This window comes from Mixophyes fleayi, chromosome 5 (assembly GCF_038048845.1).
Source record: "Mixophyes fleayi isolate aMixFle1 chromosome 5, aMixFle1.hap1, whole genome shotgun sequence".
NCBI classification, from domain to species: domain Eukaryota; kingdom Metazoa; phylum Chordata; class Amphibia; order Anura; family Limnodynastidae; genus Mixophyes; species Mixophyes fleayi.
Genome location: NC_134406.1, coordinates 247,457,214 through 247,470,488, shown reverse-complemented (window position 1 = coordinate 247,470,488; position 13,275 = coordinate 247,457,214). Strand labels below are relative to the sequence as shown.

General features: G+C 38.0%; 1 long non-coding RNA gene across 1 annotated transcript in view; it reads right to left on the bottom strand.

Annotated features, from left to right (window-relative positions):
• Positions 1 to 587: 587 nt before the first annotated feature.
• LOC142157879 (uncharacterized) overlaps positions 588 to 13,275 on the bottom strand; it is a 176,438-nt gene continuing 163,750 nt past the window's right edge. Inside the window, exon 3 of the long non-coding RNA XR_012692673.1 lies at positions 588 to 842. This is a non-coding gene — a long non-coding RNA (uncharacterized LOC142157879). The remainder of the gene's footprint in view (positions 843 to 13,275) is intronic.

Here is a 13,275-nt window from a genome sequence, read left to right as displayed (position 1 = left end):
TCCTGGATCCAGTGCGCTGCGTATCAGCTGTACTTTAATCTTTTATTGTGATTTATTACATCTTGCTATTAAATCTCTTTTGTCCGTTGGAACCACATTGATCGCAGTCGAAAATTAATAATTGGTAGCGACCATACGAACATTACATGTCAAAAATGTATTTTACATAGTGCTTTGCGCTTGCTCTTTTGTGTCAACACTAAAACCCTCATTTAATGTTGGACATAGGTCAATTTTATTTGGTGTAATATAAGCATTTCTGCACTCATAGATTTTTGCTCCCTTACTCTTGAAGAGGCAGAACTGCCTTACAGCTATGGGGCCATGGGTTCAATTCCAACCAGGGAGTTGAAGTTTGCATGGGTTCCCTGTGAGTGCGCCAAGTTACATTTACACAAGTAGGCTAATTTGTTTCTGACAAAAATAAACCTAGTTTGTTTGGTATTAGATATAGACTGTAAGCTCCACTGATGCAGGGGCTGATGTGAATGATTAAACAGTCCTTGTTAAGGACTGCATCTAATCACTTAAACAAAGTAAAAAATAGTTATAATAGATCACTGTATTTATTTTTGTATAACCTCTTTTTCATTTTTAATAAGCTGTAACAACGGTAATTCTAAATACAGCAAAAACTGTATAACCAAAGTTAAAGAGGGAGGTATGGGAAACAAATGGAGGATGCAAGATGGGGAGAGTCAGAAGAATATCCTTCCAGTACCCTATACACGAACCTCTGATTCTCCAGTTAGGGTAGGGCAGAATAGTGACCAATTATAACCTAGGCATGTCTGAAGCAGGATCTCAATCAGAGAAAGCAGTGTGTATCCACGTGTATCTATCTATTGAAAAAAATGAAGACAAATTTAGATATGGACATATTTTAAAGTGAGAAGTGTTTCATACAGATGCAGTTTTGATACTGGATATTTTTTTTACCTTTTCTATCTACCTCTCCAGTTTCATAAGCGCAGACTGTTTTTTTCTTAATAATACCCTGTCCAATGATCAACAACCCATAGGGCTATATACACAGATAGTAACATCCGACGATGTATGTATGACAGCATAGCCTAGTAAATGCTTGACAATCAGCAGGTGCTTGGCTTCCTGCCTCCCCATCATGTCTGTAGACTTTTGCTACTCATTGATGTAGTGGATGCTGACCCACTCCCACATGTGCAGACACCCAGGACCTACTCTATCAGAACTGATCCCTAATTTGTGTCCTTCCCTTGACTTCTTCAACATATGATTTTTGAGACTACTGGCAGACTGGATACCCTCTCTCTAATGCTCCAGCTAAGCTCTTGTATCAACATGCCTTGTACCCCTAAAAGGCCTGCTCCTCCATCTCTGTCTATCCCAATCCCATCTGACAGTGCTCCAACTGGCAATACCAACTCTCATCCATAATTTTTATTCCCAGATCCACTAGAGCGTCATGTCTAAGCATACCTTCATACTTCTACAGAATATGTTTGCAAAAGCAGGACTCCCTCTACCCTCTGTGTCATGTATGTGTCTCTTCAGGTTCTATTTTTTTCTTGTTCCGTTTTTATGTTTGATTCATTTTACCCATTGTACAGCACAGCAGAAAATATGTAGAGCCTTATAAATAAGCAATGATGACGATGATGATCATGTTCATGATGAAATGCTCTCTAAAATATCATACAAGACAATATACTAATGCACATATGTGTTTATTGCCAGCAGCATTCACAGTCATTGACACTTGTTAAAAATTGGAATGCCTGTCATAGCAGTATGTAAAGCATACACCATGCTGCAGCGCATTAATGAATGCATCTCAATGCTCCCCTGAAGCTAGGTCAAATTATCTAAGCTTCAACGAGTGTTGTTTTTCAACGCCCGTGTGTACGTAGCCTTAGACTGCTCAGTAACTCCGGACCACTGTGCCAAAAATCGTGTGTGATAAAGCAGGTGTTATCAATGATGACATGATCATTTACTCTAATGATATAAATGACTAAATCAAATAAACGTTTTTTAAAAATGAGTTTACAAATTACATCTAGGAATATTTGACTCATTCCTCACTTTCTTAATTACCTTAATATTGAGACAAATAAACTATGCCTGGCACTCTTCCTACAACATGACACTATAGCTCAATATAACAACCACAAAATCACCTCTGATTGCCAAGAGAATGACTGAATGTTACATATACTATAATGTCGGCTGACGTTTTGTGGCATTGCCGCACAGGTCAGACTCTATTTTAAGGACTCAAGCAGGTTTGTTGGCACACGAAACACACTTGTCATCTGTAGTGAATGGAGTAGACAGATGAACAATTTCCTAAGAGATGCCTCTTAAGGGAGGTGATGACAAATTCACGCACATGTACTAAGCGACTGCCAAGTTTCAAGTACGTTAATTAAAATAAATCATATAATGATGTTAAAGTACACAAAATTATAAGAAATAAGTAAAAATTTTAATTCTGCTCAAAAAGAAGTGTTTAGAGTGTTGCTAATATCATTCAACACAGAAAACAAAATAATTCCTTTGGCATCTTCTGACATTTAATTGTAGCATGTATTTGTAATGGGCAGCATGGTGGCACAGTGGTTAGCATTGTGGTCTCACAATGCTGGGATCATGGGTTAGATTCCAACCAGGGCTCTACTAATATGTTTACATATCAGTAGGTTTTAATGGTGTCTGTTAAAATGGACCCTAGTATGAATGTTGGGTATTTAGACTGTAAGCTCCAATGGAGTAGGGATTGATGTCATTGATTACATATTCTCTGTACAGAGCTGCGTAATATGATTAGCGCTATATAAATAAATTAGCCTGCTATTACAACAAATTATTGACAATAATTTCTTGAACATCTGTAAACAAGTTCAAAAACTTGAATGAAACAGTGTCTCAAATTGCATCTGAGGATTGGATTAAAACAAAGTGGTCTTAACCACTTCTAAGAATCATCATCATCACAATTTATTTATATAGCGCCACTAATTCCACAGCACTGTACAGAGAACTCACTCACATCAGTCCCTGCCCAATTGGAGCTTACATTCTAAAATCCCTAACACACACACACAGACTAGGATCAATTTGTTAGCAGTCAATTTACCTACCAGTATGTTTTTGGAGTGTGGGAGGAAACTTGAGCACCCGGAGGAAACCCACGCAAACACGGGGAGAACATACAAACTACTCACAGATAACGCCATGGTCGGGAATTGAACTCATGATCCCAGTGCTGTGAGGCAGAAGCGCTAACCACTTAGCCACCGTGCTGCCCATAATGTTAAAAAAAAGCATTTAAAGATAACATGCCTACATACATATGTGTGTATATTATAAGGGATTGTTTAATGTTTTGTTTAATAAAAGTATATGTTGAGAATTACTTATCAATCCAATCTCAGTGAGCCATAATTATCAGAGTCAGGATTAGCTAGGGACATATTGTCAATCACAACTTCAAACTACAGTCCAGTGGATATTATAGTGTAATATAGCTAGGACGATTATGGACAATTCAATTTGCTGTGTGGTGTAGCTGAAACAGGACTGAGAATAGCTAAGGCCAATCTTCCAACGAAACATGCAAAGTTTCACAATGAAATGCAGAATGAAATGAGAAGTGTGAAAAAATGGTTTTGAAAATTATACTCACTTCTACTGATCACCCTTCTTTCCTGATTTTTGGCTACATTGTATACTCCTATAGGCTTTACAAATGCTCCCATTTACTTAATTTTCTGGATGCATCCAAATCCTAAGAAATGGGAATTAAACACTATCTACTTGTGGATAGACAAAGTGAACAAGATAATGAGCATGGAAGAAATAGTGATACAACAGATAGATAATTAATATAACTCTGCAGAACCAGGTGCCTGGAGGGGATTTAAAGATTCCCTTGGATTTGCTATCCTGCTTGTCTCTTAAGAGTCAATCCAGGTAAGCCAAGATCCAAGGTCTCACTAAAATATTTGGGCAGTGAGCCCTGTACTCTACGTGGAGGAGACTCTCTCCACTCACCTCTATTCCCTCTCTCTCCCTCTTACCAAATGTCCTTCCCATTGATGATTATTTCAGATTATCATCCAGTACAAGGGTCTAGCTAAGATTTCAGACTACACTACATTGGGTTTTTTTTTTTATGTTAGTTTTTAATACTTCCCAACTTTGTATGAAAATTAGAAACCAAATAAATAAAAAAAACAAAATATTTAATTTTTATGAGTATTTGAAAAGAAACAGCTAAATAATGTAATTATTTCTTAGCGAATTCGATTTTTCTGAAAAGCTCAAGTCAATTAAACAAGTGTATAAATTGTCTTCTTAATTTTGTAACACACAATTACATACATTTAAAAAAAATGTTTTCCATTGGTACGATTAGTAATGGATGGGTCTTTAAAGTAAATTATTTAGCTGAATGTAATATACCATTATTTGTGTCTGTTTTCAGTCTTCCTAATGCAACTATAGCTTTACAGTTTGTCTAACTACTGACAATACTTTATATTATTATTTGTTTATATGTCTCAATACAAGGACGGTTACTTTGGCACATGATCTCTTCAATGCACAGTTGTAAAAGATGAAAGGTCAGTTTACGCAGTGAAAGGAAACAATGAGTAAATGATTAAATTATCTTTCCAGTAAATAGTGTCAAGAAAATGTTGATGAGTAACATAAGCCATGAGATAAAGATCACAGACACTGTTCAATTATAGCAAATGATCTATCTATGCAGAAATGTGTTTAACTTCCCTCCTTCATCCTTTAAAATACAAAAGTGCTAAGGTTAATTGTGCCATATTGTCTAAATGCCAAATGATATTGACCACCAATGCACTACACACAAACACACACACACACACACACACACACACACACACACAAACAGCCATAGAAGTTATGAAGATTATAAGGTTTTATACCCACTAGCAATAATTGCATGCATTTTGCTAGCACCTTAGTAAAATGCATCTAAAGGGTATCACATTAGAAACCCTTTCCACTGGTGTCACTGTACTCATAGTGTTGCGGTAGCTTCTTTGCTGCTCAGTTTTCAAAATGCATCTTGTTCTTTCCACATTTGCACTTGACATGGGTTTTAATTCACATTTTCATGAACGTTAAAAAACGCTAATACAAAGCCAATGGCTAGCCTACAGCTAGATAGCCATGTCGCAGTCTGGTTGTTTAGCTTGATCCCTAAATGACTGTAACTGTGAGATATTTAACACCGCACGAAGGACCAAATTGCACAGATCTGTTAATGCACCGGACCAAATTGCACAGATCTGTTAATGCACCAGGAGAGATGACCAAGTCAATGTGGAATGTTAGCCCCTACACACTCTTCTGGGTTGACTGATGTGCTTACCTAAGGACCAAAAGGCTAACCTGGATTTTGTCCGATGTCATTAAATCTAATCCAGCCGGGACCCAAACTGGTTAGAATGTGAAGGCAAAACAAACAGCTCACTGATTATGAAAGGAAAATATTTTCTTTTACCCAATGCAACATTATTTTTCATTCATTCATGTTGACATCCTTAGGACCTAGTTCCTCATATCTCGCTTTGTTTGCAGGGATTGTATTTTTTTATCATTAGTTGGGGTATAGCTATTATCAGTATGTGACATTTAGGTTCCACCGCAGAGCATTGTATTAGGAAACAAGCTCACAACCTATCATGAGATATTGTAAGCTAAAGATGGCCGTTGGTACAAATGATGGCAATTATGGCTATGTATATATGGTATTAGAGCTGTGCATTTTACAGGTTTCTGTAAATGGCATCTTTTAAGGAAGATTTATAGTTTTATGCTTGTGCATAGTCTGATAGAGGGAGGGAGATCATTCCAGTGGTGGGGGGCAACACGATAGAAGTCTTGGATGCGGGGGCGAGATGTGGTTACCAGAGGGGAGGAGAACTGACAGTCATTGGCTGACCTGAAGGGGCCGGAGCTAAGATTTGCTTAGAAAGGTATTTTTATCTTCTCCTTGTCCTTGGGAATTTACTGGCAATAGGTTTCTGACATCTATATCTGTAACAGGAACTCCGATTGTATGCTAAGCTTGAGGAATGTATGCTTGAAGTAGATATAGTACTTTTCCTTGATTATCTAACTTTACTGAAGGTAAAAGTACTCCAATTGGTTGGTGCAATCGCTGCCATCTTGCACTGAAATATTTGCGTTCTGTAGGAATACAAGACACACCTGCGCTAATCCAGAGGTGTGATGTACAAAGAGGACGTGTATTGTTGAAGATTAAAAATTGGACAAAGGTGGCAATTAATAATTTCTGTACACTATAATCAGTTGCGATTAATACGCAACGTAATTATTATCGTAGCAACATTTAAATATGTTTAACGTATTTTCTCTCTTTTAATATAAATTTAAAGTGGTGAAGAGGATAACTAATGTTTCCAATGTAAATTGGTATCATTCTGTTTGCAATTGCATGAGAACGTTTCTATTTGTGTAGTGTTCACACATTGCTATTTATAAAAAATATCACTTGTGAGACATAAAAGGCCTCCTAAGTATTTTTGGCGACACATATCAAGAGGATCCTGCTGAAAAATGAAACAATTACAACAGAAAAATTGTATTTGCAATTTAATATCTAAAGTTAGCTAATTTATACTTGATGCTTAAACTGTATTTGTTTCAAACTGAGGTAATGTTACATCTATCATAGTACAGTGCAATACTTACATACAAGGGCGGGCTGGCCCGAGGGGCAGGGGGGCATCGGTCCCCCGGGCCGCTCAGTTTATCCATTGTTAGGGCCGGCCGCCCAGCTCCCCCTCCCCACCCCCGGCTGCACTATAACCTAATTATTACCGGCGGCCGCATCACATGACGGTAATAATGTCATATGACGCGCCCGCCTCAGTGCAAAGGCGGGCGCGTCACATGACACATGATGCGGCCGCGTCATTGATGACGCGGCCGCATCACGTGTCATGTGACGTGGCCACCTGTGTGCCCCCCCCGGGCTTAATCTTGCCAGCCCACGCCTGCTTACATAGCACACTTAGTGCTTCATTTCGAGTTAGGAGTAAATCTGACTAGAAAATTGAAATATTTTAATAAAGCTGCTCAGCGTTAAAATAAAGATGCCCAGTACTTGTGTGCTATATGCAAAAGCAGGCAGTATTTTCACCGCATGCAAAAAAATCTATTTGTATTGTAACATGATGTATCATGGTGCAAATGCGTACCTTTTATCTGTATTTGCTTCTGGAGGGAAATTAATTGAGGTGGTTATCAGTTGTAGATTAAATTTTTCTAAAGAGCAGCATTTCCTAATTTTTGTTACGATCCCACTGGGAGCACCAAACGCACACTCAGCCCATGCAGACAATACACTACAATATGGCATAAAAGTGTTTCAATGGCAAATTTGTATTATTCTGCCCCTTTGCAAAGCTTCTTTTGTTAATATTCCAGTGGATCATAGCCAGGTGAAAGTACTATAGGCCAATTCCACTATTATCTGTCCACAAGTTGTAGAACTTGTTGTCTCTTCATTCTCTTTTTGAAAACATTTCTGTATCACAATTTATTTATTTTTCACTAGGAGGGAGTTGTGATGACAGTTTGCTGAATTTCATTATTACATTCAATCATTACCACTGACATGAGGTTACTGTAAAAACGTAAACTATGAGTATTCTATCATACAATCATGAAATACAATTATTAAAAAACACATTTTTCTTGCATAAACCTTTAAATAAAGTAAAAGTGCCAAAACACTTAACTGAGTGCAAAATATTAGTTCTCCTGCTACAATCTGGTTAAGAGAGATTCCTACTCTCAATAACACAGTAGATTAAGTAATTGCTCTAAAATTGTAACTGATAGCTAGTGCTGTTCTTCCAATAAGCAGACAGCATCTATTAATATTGAACACTGCTAGAGTGGTAAGTTACTGCACCTATACACCTCAATTTGCAATTGTGTGCACAACGCTACAAACTTATTATGATACAATATAAACAAACAGTGATGTGGAATAGCTAATAATAATAATAATATAATTCATGTAATCTCTTCTAGCAGACGAATATACCAACGTATATGCAGAACAGAGGGCGCATTCAAAAACCAATTACATTCATCAAGGCAGAGTCTATAATCAAAAGAAATTGGTCACTCTCTGGATATAAAATACACACACATCTATTGCAATACTAATAGTTAAAAACAACCAATTAACATATAGACAGAAGCTTTTTATTTTTATATATATGTTACCATTGATGCAACTCACTTTGTGATACTCAGAAAACCCATCTATCTCATTACCTTCCCAATCGCGCCTTATTCCGAATCTCTGCACTGATATATGTGGCTACAAATAACTGTCACAGTTTCCAGACCACCCAGCAGGTCACATTTTCCAGGTCACCCAGCAGGTCTGCAAATAATTGTCAAAGTTTCACAGGTGTATTGGCAACTGTCAAATTTTCCCGAGAACAATGGTAATGTATAGTTTTAAATATCGGGCAGACGTTTTGCGAAATAACTCTGAAATGATGCAACTGATTATAACGACAATATCTTTTTCAGACAACGGCATCATAGAAATAAGTAACTCAAAAAGTCGTACTTATGCCATTAATATATACATAATTAGTCATGAGATCACATTGCAGTCACATTAATACATAACCCAAATAGTGGCAGTTACAACGTGTATAGTAGTGCTGGAAAAAGGACCAGTGTTGTATGGAACTTTCTTCAGTTAATCCTCTTAGGAAACGACTTGTCCCCACTTACAATTGTTAAAGGTATGTCCGCAAATGGTATTCAGCTGTCTAAATAGTCAAATGTTGACACAGTTTACTGATAATAATATCTGTTAATGGGGTCCACTGATTCCAAATATTTGACACTTACTCGTTCGGCTGGTAAAGTCAGATTAAACACTTCTCTCCCGTTTCTGCATGTGAAGAGGAGCTGTTAGTTGGTCACTGCAGTAACCCTCTTCCCGATGTCCACTCCAGAACACCTCCGGATAGGAAGCAATGGTGTGTTATATTGATTCCTCTTTACTTACTGTTGCATAGGTTTTTATATAATGGGTACCGATTGTATGTAAGTACCACTTATGCATTTCGTCCAAAAACTATGAACTTTTTCAAAGCTCTTGTTACACTTATTACAATAGCAAGAATGTTTGGATCCAAATAGGCATCACAAGGTCTGAAAGACATCATTTACATAGCTTTGCCCTGCACAAGATTTATGGTGATGCATTTGTTATATTAATTCGATGGCCTACTTATCATTGAGATCCCCATTGCAGATATAGGTCTGATTTTCTATTGATTCTTATTGCGACTATAAAAATCAGTTATCACTGTGATTTTATAAAAAAAAAAATTACTGCCGGAGCTGCAGATCAACACTCAGGTTTGCCATCTTTGCATTAAATAATCTTAGGATAGTTGAAGGCAGCATACTTTACTCAACTTTTTCCTCTAGTCACTGTGAGGAAGCTGAGGCTTGAAAGTGAACAGACATTTAATGTAGCGCCTATGTGACTATTAAGTCATTGTCAATGGACAGTATGAACTGTGACACATCCAATTTCACTACAACCCTTGAGGAAAGAAAATAATCATATCCATTAGTATCATGGTAGAGGATGCAGCTAAGAGTTCAGCATGGATAGCTGACTCTTCATCCTTATAATTTCCATATAGTGCTGCTGAATAATGTACGACTTATATCCACTGCCCACTGATATCCACTGCCCACTGATATCCACTGCCCACTACTCACTGATATCCACAGCCCAATATTGATTGCCCACTGATATCCACTGCTCACTGATATCCACTGCCCACTGATATCCACTGCCCACTTCCACTGATATCCAATGCCCACTGATATCCACTGCCCACTACTCACTGATATCCACATCCCAATATCCATTGCGTCAACAGTTGTCACGCCAGCCTTGTCTTGGTTACACTGTATGGCATACTTTGGACCACCATGCTGGGCATTTCACTAACATCAGCTGTTATGCCAACATCAGTTAATTTCAAATAAATGTGATGCCATCTATTGCCATGGCCTTTCCACACACCTTGCATTGTTACTCACACTTATAGTGATACAGTTATTCTCCAAGACTCTCTCTGAAGGTAATGAATGCAAACCAGCCCTCTCATGCCACATACCATGACTCTTCTACACCCATTTAATTTTTTAAAAAACAGCCCTTAAACTATTTTAGAATAATATTAGGGCTAGGCAATATGCCTAGTTCTTTGCAGTGCATCAACTCATTGTGTCTCAACCACAAGTCTGGCATCAATTTGGGCAGTGTGGGCAGTCATTATCAGGGCCTGATTAAGGGTTCCAGCCATCCTAGGCTAATACACAGGTTGCCGCCCCCCCCACCTCCCACCACCAATGTGTGTGTGTGCATATATATGTTAACCCCCAGTTAATTCATTTCACTGCCAGCCAATTCATTGTCTCCCTCCCTAGCCACTTCATTATCTCCTCCCCTAGCCACTTCATTTCCCCCCCCTAGCCACTTCATTGTCTCCCCCTAGCCACTTCATTGTCTCCCGCCTAGCCACTTCATTAACCCTCTCCCCCAACCATCAAGCAGCCTGTTAATCACTCCCCTTACCCTCCAGTCATATACCTTTTGCTCCCGGCCGATATTTAAGAAACTGTACTTACATCGCTCTGCTCCTCTTCTCTCCAGGCTCCGGGACTTCTGTCTTCTTGACAGGCAGCTTACAGTACATCCAATGCTGTTAGCTGCCCTGTCAGTGTGGGCGCGGGCTCAGTGATTAGTGTGGCCATGTGATCATCTCACGTGACCACACTAAGTTTAGCACCGCAGCCGCACTGACAGGGCAGCTAGCAGCATCAGATGTGCTGTTAGCTGCCTGCATAAGCCACATTGCATACAGTGACAGTCAATTATTATTATTATTAATATTTATTTATAAGGCGCCTCAAGGCATCCGCAGCGCCGTCAATGCCACCCTCTTGAGACCAGGGGCAGACCTGATCACTGAGGAGGCGAGCGCCGGACACTTTAGGTTAAAAAAAAAAAAGACACATTAAATTTTTATTTTTTTAAAAAAAATGCATGTGAATTGTTCCGGCACTGCGCCCCCCAGGACCCAGCACCTCAAGCTGCAGCCTGATCCGCCTAATGGTTGATCAGGCCCTGGTCATTTTTCCCCTCCAATACATTTCACAAAAGGAAGAAAGACATCTTTTTAAGCCAGTCCCCTTGTCTCACTTTTTGGTTATGATATATTTGTTCTTTCGTCATCACATTTTAAATGCAGTGGGTCAAAACTTGACATTATGGTTTTTCTATGTAGATTGTGGTTGTCCTTTTGTTCTTGGCATTTTGTAAAAGCAACAGGATCTATGTTTGCAAATCAAGTAACTGCAAGTTAAAACACTTTTTGCAATTCATTATGAAATTCATTACTTTAGTCCCCCAGATTTCCAAAAATGTAATGTTTTTCATATTTAGAATCCTTAATCTCATTGTGTTAGGTCAGTTGAATAAAAAATATGAAGACGTCCCTGAAGAAATTCAGATCCTGGAATTTCTGCATGTAGAGGCCAAGCTGTTTTGAAATGACCTTATTGTCAACTTGTATCAATGTGCGTATTAGATGAGCTTTAACCCACACAAGGTGGCTGTAATTTTTTGGGGATTTCTATAAAGGTTAATAGCCTGTTAAACTTTTAACAAGTTTTCCTGTACATTAATTTAGGCAGTTGAAGACAAGTCCTTTTGTGTTTTGTACTTGGAAGTATTAATATGTAAAATCCGTGGTGAAATGGGCCAATGTTTTCAATATGTTATTTCAGTGGGGGGGGGGGGGAGGGGAATTGAGACACTGTTATAATCCACAATATGCATTGATCTACCAGGCATCATTGCTTAATAATAAACATAAAGGAGGAATGTAAAAATTGTGGTTGGCCAGTAGAATTCCACAATGGCATACATCACATAATAAGCACACAAACACAACTACATAATCCCCACAGCTGCGCAGCCCTATTATACTGAAGCAGGCACAAATCTAATGAAACTATTGGAATCTCACCACAAACATGTTGTCAAATAGTTTATTTCACAAAAGTAAATAAACTACTCCAGAAGCAAATGGTTTGAATATTTATTTTTTGAATCAACCCTAGGATGTCTCAAAGAAGTATCAGCACATAATGTCACACGCTGTTATCAATGAACACAAGATTTAAAGGCTTGCTTAAGCTAATGTATAAAATACACTAGTTATTTTAATATATGTATAAACTCTTGTAGATATTATCTGTCTAAACATTAATTTATTATGCCATTGTTTATAATTGGCAAGTGTTTATTAGGAAGATTAGTGTATTATAAGGAATAATGCACCCCTACTGCAAATTGTTCCAGACATTAGAACTCACCTAGGATTTCTGTTTCCTGTATAAGACTATTCATTTTCAGCCTTGTAATTTTATATGGTTACAGAACTCACCTGTGACTTCTAATGTCTTATAATTTATAGTATGAAGTTTATTATCCTATTTGTATTGTATTTTAACCATTATTGTTTCTGTAGATTATGAGAGTGATGTTATTTTGTCCTTTATACAATATGTTTGTTGCAGTGCTGGCTACTCCCAGGAGAGATCATTTGGCTGGTTTGGCTGTGAGTTGCACACTATAACTGGTCAAGTTGTTTAATCCTGAGATGATGGGTTTTGAAGGACTAAGCTTAAGTCGATGGTGAAGAATGTAGAATTTTGAGGGACAAAGCCAAAGTCGATAAACAGGCAAGCAAAATAGGTCTCTTGAAGCACCAGCAGAGAAAAGAAATTCCAACTTTTCTCATGCATAAATTGGTGGGAATTAGGCCCTTATAAAGGTTGCGGACTAGACTTTTTAGCAAAGTGCTGATTGCAGTAAGTGAAAAAGAATGTGTAGTTATCAGTATTGATGGTGCACTGCCACTTGTCGTCTAGAGTTGGTAATGCAGCTGATCCTCAAAGTGTTGTAGCAATGTAACACTGTTTATAATCACTAAAATAACACAAATGACAGAAAAAATAAATACATCAGGATATTTAGGAAAATAATTTGTTAATGTGTATCAATACTAGCATCTGAAATTGCTTTAGGTTACAGGGTTTCCAGCAACTCACTCTGTATAGCAAATTAGGGTTAATGTTTTTTGATATATGCTTCAGAGG